Source organism: Myotis davidii, unplaced genomic scaffold (assembly GCF_000327345.1).
Source record: "Myotis davidii unplaced genomic scaffold, ASM32734v1 scaffold262, whole genome shotgun sequence".
Lineage (NCBI taxonomy): Eukaryota > Metazoa > Chordata > Mammalia > Chiroptera > Vespertilionidae > Myotis > Myotis davidii.
In genome coordinates this window covers 640,003-647,550 of record NW_006293541.1, presented here as the reverse complement: position 1 = coordinate 647,550, position 7,548 = coordinate 640,003, and positions in this window count along the sequence as shown.

Here is a 7,548-nt window from a genome sequence, read left to right as displayed (position 1 = left end):
CCCCTGCCTGGCCATTCCATGACGGCCATCCGGGGTCAAGCGCTGAGCCGCGTGGTGGTGGCTCTCACAGAACCTCCTGCGGGGCTCCAGCTCCAGCTCCAGAAGGCCCACTGCACCCCAACCAAACACACTAGGGGGCACCCGAGGCACACGGTGGGCTCTGCACCAGGCGACCACGGACGTGAGCTGCAATGACAGGACCTGGAGGGTTATAGCGATGCTGGCTCTTGTTCTGCTAGAGACTTCCTTCTCGCCCAGGACCCTGGGAGAGCCGGAGCCGAGGACCTGGCACTGGGTGTCGGATGCCAGGGGTGTTTGTCCCAGAAAACAAGGACTTGCTAACTGAATGAGTGAACGCACATGCGGTGTCTTGTCCCTGGCATCCCTGCTGCAGCAGTGAGGGCTGGGTCCCCAGGGCCCAAGTCACCTCCAATGGCTCAGAGGCACAGAGGCACCGAGGAGGCTGCCTCCCGCCCCCTAGACCACAGGCCATGTGGCTTCTCCTCATCCGTCAACAGAAACAGAATTAAATCAGCAAACTCAAAAAAATAAATAACTGCGCTGTCCACACACGCTCTTAGGGAACCAAGTGAGTGGGACAAGAGGGCAAAACCCATGCCAGATCAGAGAGACAGGCATGAAGGCAAAGCCACGCCCACTGAGTAGGTGATAAGGGAGGGAGCCGTGCCCTCTGCTGGTCACGGGAGAAACTGCGCCCACCGCAGCCACCTGGCTGCATGCTTCCTGCCTTTGAGTGTCCCCTGGGGTCTGAAGCTGTAGCCGGCACCATGTGGCTGCAGTGACACTCCTAAGGATGGAATGCCAGCAACTGAGGGCGGACGCCTGAACGAGCCCTTGCAGATTTCCTGTAACAGGAGCAAACATCCTACAGCTTAAGTCTGAGTTGGCTGGGTATTCATTTACTTGACATGTAGCTCTCACCGTGTGTCAAACACTGTTCTAAGAACTTTGTAATTATTAATACGACTAATGCTAAAAATTAACCACACGTGGTAGGTGCTATTAGATTCACATTCTGCAAGTCAGAGGCAAAGTCCTTACTTGCCCCAGCAGCAGGGACAAGGTCCGCCCAGGTCCGCCAGGCCCTCTGCTCCGTAGCTCGGGATGCTACTGCACCAAACACATCCTAAGTGACAGATCCGGCAGCCTGTTTGGATCCCCCTAAAAGTCAGTGACTTGATGATGATGAGGGGGAGGAGCAGGAGACGGCAGTGGTGGTGTTGAAGGATGACTGCATGTTTGCAGCTTACCGGGGATCTTACCTGCGAAAGACCCCAGCACACAGCGGGTGTGAATAAGGCAGATACAGTGAAAACAACCTAACCCCAGTGGCTGGCCAACAGGATACCCACACTAGGAAATGGTACAAGCAGCTTTTCTGAATGACATGAATCTGTGTATTCGAACATCACTGGAACTCCCTACTTCCTGGGCGAGTGGGGACGCTGCAGCATGACATAATGAGCGCCCAGCAGTCACAGACACCCCCGCGTTCCCTCCGCCCTCCACAGGCTCAGGTTAGCATGAAAGTGGCGGCAGAGTCTGGGCAGCTCTGTCCTGGACCAACGGCGTGTTGCCTCCAGGAGAGAGGAAAGGGGTGGGCTCAGGACAGGGCCATCGCCTCCTACAGGCAGTGCCTCTGCTCCGCAGGACAAGGAGGTCCCGCAGCCTCCCGCGCTCCGAATGCTCCAACTGAATAAAAGGGCCAACGCGCAATCCGTGGGGACAGCGCTGCTCATGCCAGAGCCCGCTTTCAAAGAAGATAATTCATGTTTCAAAATGATCTGTGCAGCCCAAGCCCTTTCTCCAGTGCAATGTGGGCATTTTGATATGTTTATTGGATTTATATTTTAAAGGGACGTCTCTTTTCCCACGGAAGACGGCAGAGCCAGACTTACGGGCTCCTGGAGGGGGTTAATGCCACCAGGCCCCGTCACAGACGCAGCGGGCCCTGCATGTCTGTAGCGCCGCGCCTGCTCCATAAATCACAGAAAACCCAGCAGGCTCGGTTTACAGGCAGTACTTTCAAAATAAGTCATAAGTCCTGCGGCTGCAGCGATAACTCCAGTGTCCACTTGTTGAGAACGATAAATAACGACGGCTGCATCCAGACTTTCACAGAGGCTGCGGTCTCTTTTGGGGCCCACGATTCCTTAAGCCGCCCTGCACTTTGCAGCTGGTACATCTACTGGGGTTCTGTATTGGGGCAGCATGATTTTGGCAGTTAGATTCTGGCACCTTCGCCAGTCTCTGTTCTGTATATGATAGCAGTGCCAGGGATTCCAGTTAATATTCATGTCCGTTACTAGTCCAGGAACGTGGGGTGCAACAGAAATCACTCCTGGCATCTCACACTGCAGCATTCGGAACCCCTGGCCCTCTTGGCTCTCTTCAAGGGCTACTTGGGGGACCCATGTTCACTCAGGCTGTGGTATAAATGGAGCCCCAGGACTTTAGGGAAGTGGGCTCCGGAGGGCTGTCGGGAGGGAGTGAAGGTACGGAGATCCACGCGGGGTGGCTTCGGCTCCTGCCAGAACCTTAACTCTCAGCAAAGCTGAGAAGCTGGCCTTCGTCAGGAAAGGCACGGGCCTGAAGACCACACGGATCCACCAGGCTTGATCCCAGAGAAACGTCCTGGAGAACTTCAGGCCCTGCTTTGGGCCTGATTGATGGACTCACTCCTTCGTTGATTCATTGGCTCATTGTTCAACGAGTATACTAGTACATTGAGCACAGAGTATGTGCCAGTCATTCCACAGGGGGAGGAGTCCTGGTACTCAGACAACAGCACGTGCAAAGGCCCTGGGGTGAGCAAGCACTGGGCACTTTGAGGAGCTAAGACAGGTAGAGCAGCATGCGGTAAGGGTGGGGTGCAGGCCCCGAACTCAAAGGGCCTCATGAACCATGGGACGGAGGGTGGAGCTATCCCGGGAGGAACAGAAAACTCAGGAGCGTCTCCAGCCATTAGACAGAGTGGATTTATCTTCTCTCTCGGAAGGTTCTGTGTCCATGGGGAGTAGAATACAGTGGAGGGTGGCAAGGAGGGGCTGGGAGACAAAGGGGCACATGGGGTGCTGTATTCAAGAGGGGGAAGGAAGGAGGCAGCCTGGCCCAGGGCGGGGTAGTGGGAATGCAGAGCAGTGGACGGGACCTGGATATGTTGTAACTGTACTCAGCACCTCCTAATTCAAAGGTCCCCGCAGCTAACCTGCAATCAAGGAAAAATTCTTGCACACAATAACTGTTGAAATTCAGACGATTACCAACTGACTCATGTGCTCTATAAGTTTGAGGGAGGTTTCCGTGTTAATGTCAGGATTCCTCGAAGCAGGACTCAGCTGTCCCAGCCCCATGAACTTGTGAGCTGATGCAAAGAGGTCACATCACAGTGGCGTCACCCCGTGTGTACCAAGCGGCTTGCTGGGGGCAGACCCGGCTGGTCCGCTCACCCACAGTGTGGCCAGCAGAACTCTGATCCCCCAGGACTCCTGGCCCTTCGCTCGGCCAGACACTGCCCGGGCCTGCTGTGAATGCTTTGCTCAGGGGGCTGACTGAGGGTGGGAGGCCATTCTGGAGACCAGATGGCCCTGCGGAACCACAGGACCCACAAAGCGAAGGGGGAGATGGGTGGGCCGTGGCATCCCACCGGCGGGATGGGCTGCTTTCTGCCGTCAGCCTCCTCATTTCCAAGGCAGGCAGCTCCCGGGGAGCCAAACTGGGGGCGTCCAACTGGGTCCCTGAATTAGGCACTAAGAACGTCACTGCCTTCCAGAACAAAAGGTAGAGAACGGAATTGAGTTTTATGGCAGGCAGGAGAATAAAAGGACTAAGAATCCAGGCTCAGCCCAGGGTCAAATTCAGCCCCCAGCTGCGTGGCCTTGGGCAGGTCAGTCCAGCTCTCTGCCTCCGTTTTCTCATCTGCACAATGGGTTCACACCTCAAGTGCAGCTGAGCATGGGAAGGAGCAGACCAAGGCCAGGCTCGTCCATGTCCATCACCGGCTCCTGTGACCACCACTGTTCCCACAGAGACCTCTGGTGGCTCCTCAATGGCCCCACTAGGTGACCCCCACGCACACCCAGCGCAAATGACAACTGAACTACTCTGTACTGTTACTCATGACTATAGTTCTCCACATCTGAAATCACTCCCACCGACAAATAAGAGGACCGTCTCCTTTATTTTTTACTTCCCTGATGTTTAACCAAGAGGCAAAAATAAATAAATAAACAAATAAGTAAGTAAGTAAATAAATAAATAAATGGAGTTAATTTATAATGAATATTAGTAGATGATAGAAAAAAGCACAGACAGCAAAGCCATTGAAATAAAAGTAGAAACTGAAGTTTGCAGCCCGCCTCTATTGCCCCAGGGTCCTCCCACCCGAGTGCATCCAGGGCGGTGCTTACAGGGACTTAGTCACCAACGGTGGGTCACACTTGGTCAGACTGCTGCGTGGACATGCGGGCGTGCAGACCTGCAGTCCCTAACGTGCAGGAGAGACCTCATGGAGGGCACGGTCTCTTCTTAGTCCTTCCCCCTGGGAAACCCACCATTCACACGCCTGTCGCCCGCCAGGGCCACCCTGTTGGCAGGAGGAGTCTAACAGGGACGCCACTGACAGATGGTGAGCTGGGCGGGGAGGGTGCGCTGACTGCCAGGCGCCCACGGGAGCAGAGGCTGCAGGTGGCTCGAGCGCCCACCTGGAGTCACACTGTTCACGCGTGTGCAACTCGTTCCAAACTGCATGGACGTGTGATGTGGTTCCAGGGGGCTGCAGGCGCCTCCTGAGCCCGCTTCCTGCTATTCGAGAGGGGAAGTGAGGCTGGATCTGGGGTTCTGGTGCTAAACGCTAGGCCTTCGGGGAGAAGCCACAGACACTGAGCGCAACAGCCGCGCGGGAGGGAAGACATTCCTGTGCGCCTTGGGGGTGGCTCCACTGTTTCCACGGGAGGGGGGGGGCGGTGAGGGGCCGAGGGGGCAGAAGGAAGGGCCTCCACCACAGACCTGCTGCTCGTGCTCTCAGCAAGGCCGAGAGATTGACAAAGCACCTACTATGTGCCAGGCCCTGGGCCACATGTGTGTGCATATCTGCAGCATCACTAACAGGCCAGTAAGCAGACGAGTTGTGCAGGGGTCCCCGAGTCCTCCGGTTCAGGGGTCCCAGGAAGGACGCCCAGGTCAGACACAGTCATACTCACGCTGTGACTGATGGCAGTGAAGGGACACGAGGGCGGCTGGTGCACGGGGTGAAGTCTGGGGGAGCGGGAAGCCTCGTCTCCTCCCACTGGAGTCACAGGAGACGCCCGGGATGCACCAGATGCGCCGAGTGTGAGGCCATGAGGAGTGCTGTCTCCCGCAGGCACGACGAAGACCTGGCACCCAGGGTGTGCACCTGGGCAGGGCCCGCGGGCACCCGCTGTCTGGCACATCCCCAGATTCCAGACCCCAGGAGGCAAGCAGTGTCAGCATAAATTGTGCACCAGGCTTCCCACTGAAGCCCTGCATTCGCATACTGTCCTCGGAAGCAAATTACAGTGGTTTTGACAGGAACTTTAAAGAAAAGAGCTGTAAGCTCCTTACCAGGGAGCATGGGTGGATGCTGCTACCACATGTCCTGGTTTGCCCGGGACTCAAGTGTGGGTGACAGAAGGGCCACACGCTAACCCTGACAAGCTCCAGGAGGTCAGCAGGGCGGGCCCTGGGCACTCAGGACCGAAGGCCCGTGGGAGGGTCTGCACACGCGTTCCCCACTCGGGGCCAGCCTGTCCCAGGTCTGCAGCTCCCCTGACAAAGGCCTGTCTTTACTGAGAGAGCCTGGCTCTTGTCTGCCTGCATCTCAGAGAACAGACCTTTGAGATGTCAAGGTAAAGTCCTTTCCAGAGCCCCCAGGGCTCACCCCCGCACAGCACAGGGGCCACAGGGCCATGCTCTCCGGCTTCGGGAGCACCATCTCCGGGCGCCCTCCATGTGAACTGCCCTGAGCCCTTCAGCGTAAAAGAGGCGTGTCTCTCCCTCTTGCTTTTCATCCAACCTAAGAGGTTCCCCGCTTTGCTCTCCTGCCTCCTTAACCTGCCCCCCCGGGGTGTCGTGCACCCCCCTCCGGACTCCCCCTTTAATGCTAATGTATAAAATATGCTGTAAAACCGCCCGTCTCCAGAGCAAGTTCTCAGTCCACTGAGATCTTGCTTCCCTGCAATTGTCATCAGTTTGGCTTAAATAAACTCACAAAAATTCTCTAGTTTGGACATTTCTGATGTGGACACAGGGGTCCTTGGGATATGGATGCCCAGAGCTAAGGCCAGGCCATCCTGGGCAGACTGGGAGAAGGTGCCAGAAAAGATTGATTAGAGCCGAAACCGGTTTGGCTCAGTGGATAGAGCGTCGGCCTGTGGACTGAAAGGTCCCAGGTTCGATTCCGGTCAGGGGCATGTACCTGGGTTGCAGGCACATCCCCAGTAGATGTGCAGGAGGCAGCTGATCGATGTCTCTCTCTCATCGATGTTTCTGGCTCTCTATCTCTCTCCCTTCCTCTCTGTAAAAAATCAATAAAATATATTTTTTTTAAAAAAAGATTGATTAGAGACACAAAATGATAAAGAAAAAACATGATACATTTTACTGCATCGAAAGTAAAAACCTGGGGTGGAGAGCACAGCACAGTGACTACGGCCAATGGTGCTGTTTTGCGTATTTGAAAGTTGCTAAGAGAGTAGATCTTAAAACTTCTCACCACAAGAAAAACAGCTGTGACTCTGGAGTGACGGATGTTAGCTAGACGCACTGTGGTGGTCACTTCGCAATAAGCACACGCATCAGGTCATTGTACTGCACACCCAGAAGCACCCTCATGTTACATGTCCGTTATATTAAAAACCAAAACAAAAAACCGTCTTCCAACCAAAGACTCTGTAAACCAAGTCAAAAGGCAAGCCGTAGAGAGACCAAAAACAGCAGCAGACAGGTGAGAGTCCAGGACACATAAGTAGCTATAAACCAATCAGAAAGAGACTAGCAACCTGGCAGAAACAGGCAAAACGAGAGAGTGAAATCCCAGCGGTCAATGAGCATCAGAAAAAGCCTTTGGAGCAACCAAGGGAATGCAAATTAGTCCCAGGAATGTCCCCTTTTCTGCTGCAAGACGGGCCACCGTGAGAATCTGCACCTTCCAGCACCTGGATGGTTCTGCTGGGAACAGCTGAGCGCCCACGGAGAGCGGTACAGAGGCCCCATTAGTCGAGTGAGTATGCATGTGTGTGCGTGTGTGTGTGTGCGTGTGTGTGCATGTGTGCGTGCGTGTGCGTGTGTGTGCATGTGTGTGCGTGTGGGGGGTGTGCGTGTGTGTGTGTGTGTGTGTGATACTCACGTAGGCCCTCCCCCCCCCCATGGAGCAGGTCTGAGAACGACCCCCATGGCCACCAGCCTCAGAAAGGCTAACACAACAGCGGAATATCCTACAGCAATTAGCAAAACTCTATTAACCCAGATAAATCTCCAAGACACACTGAATGGAAGCAATGCATTTCA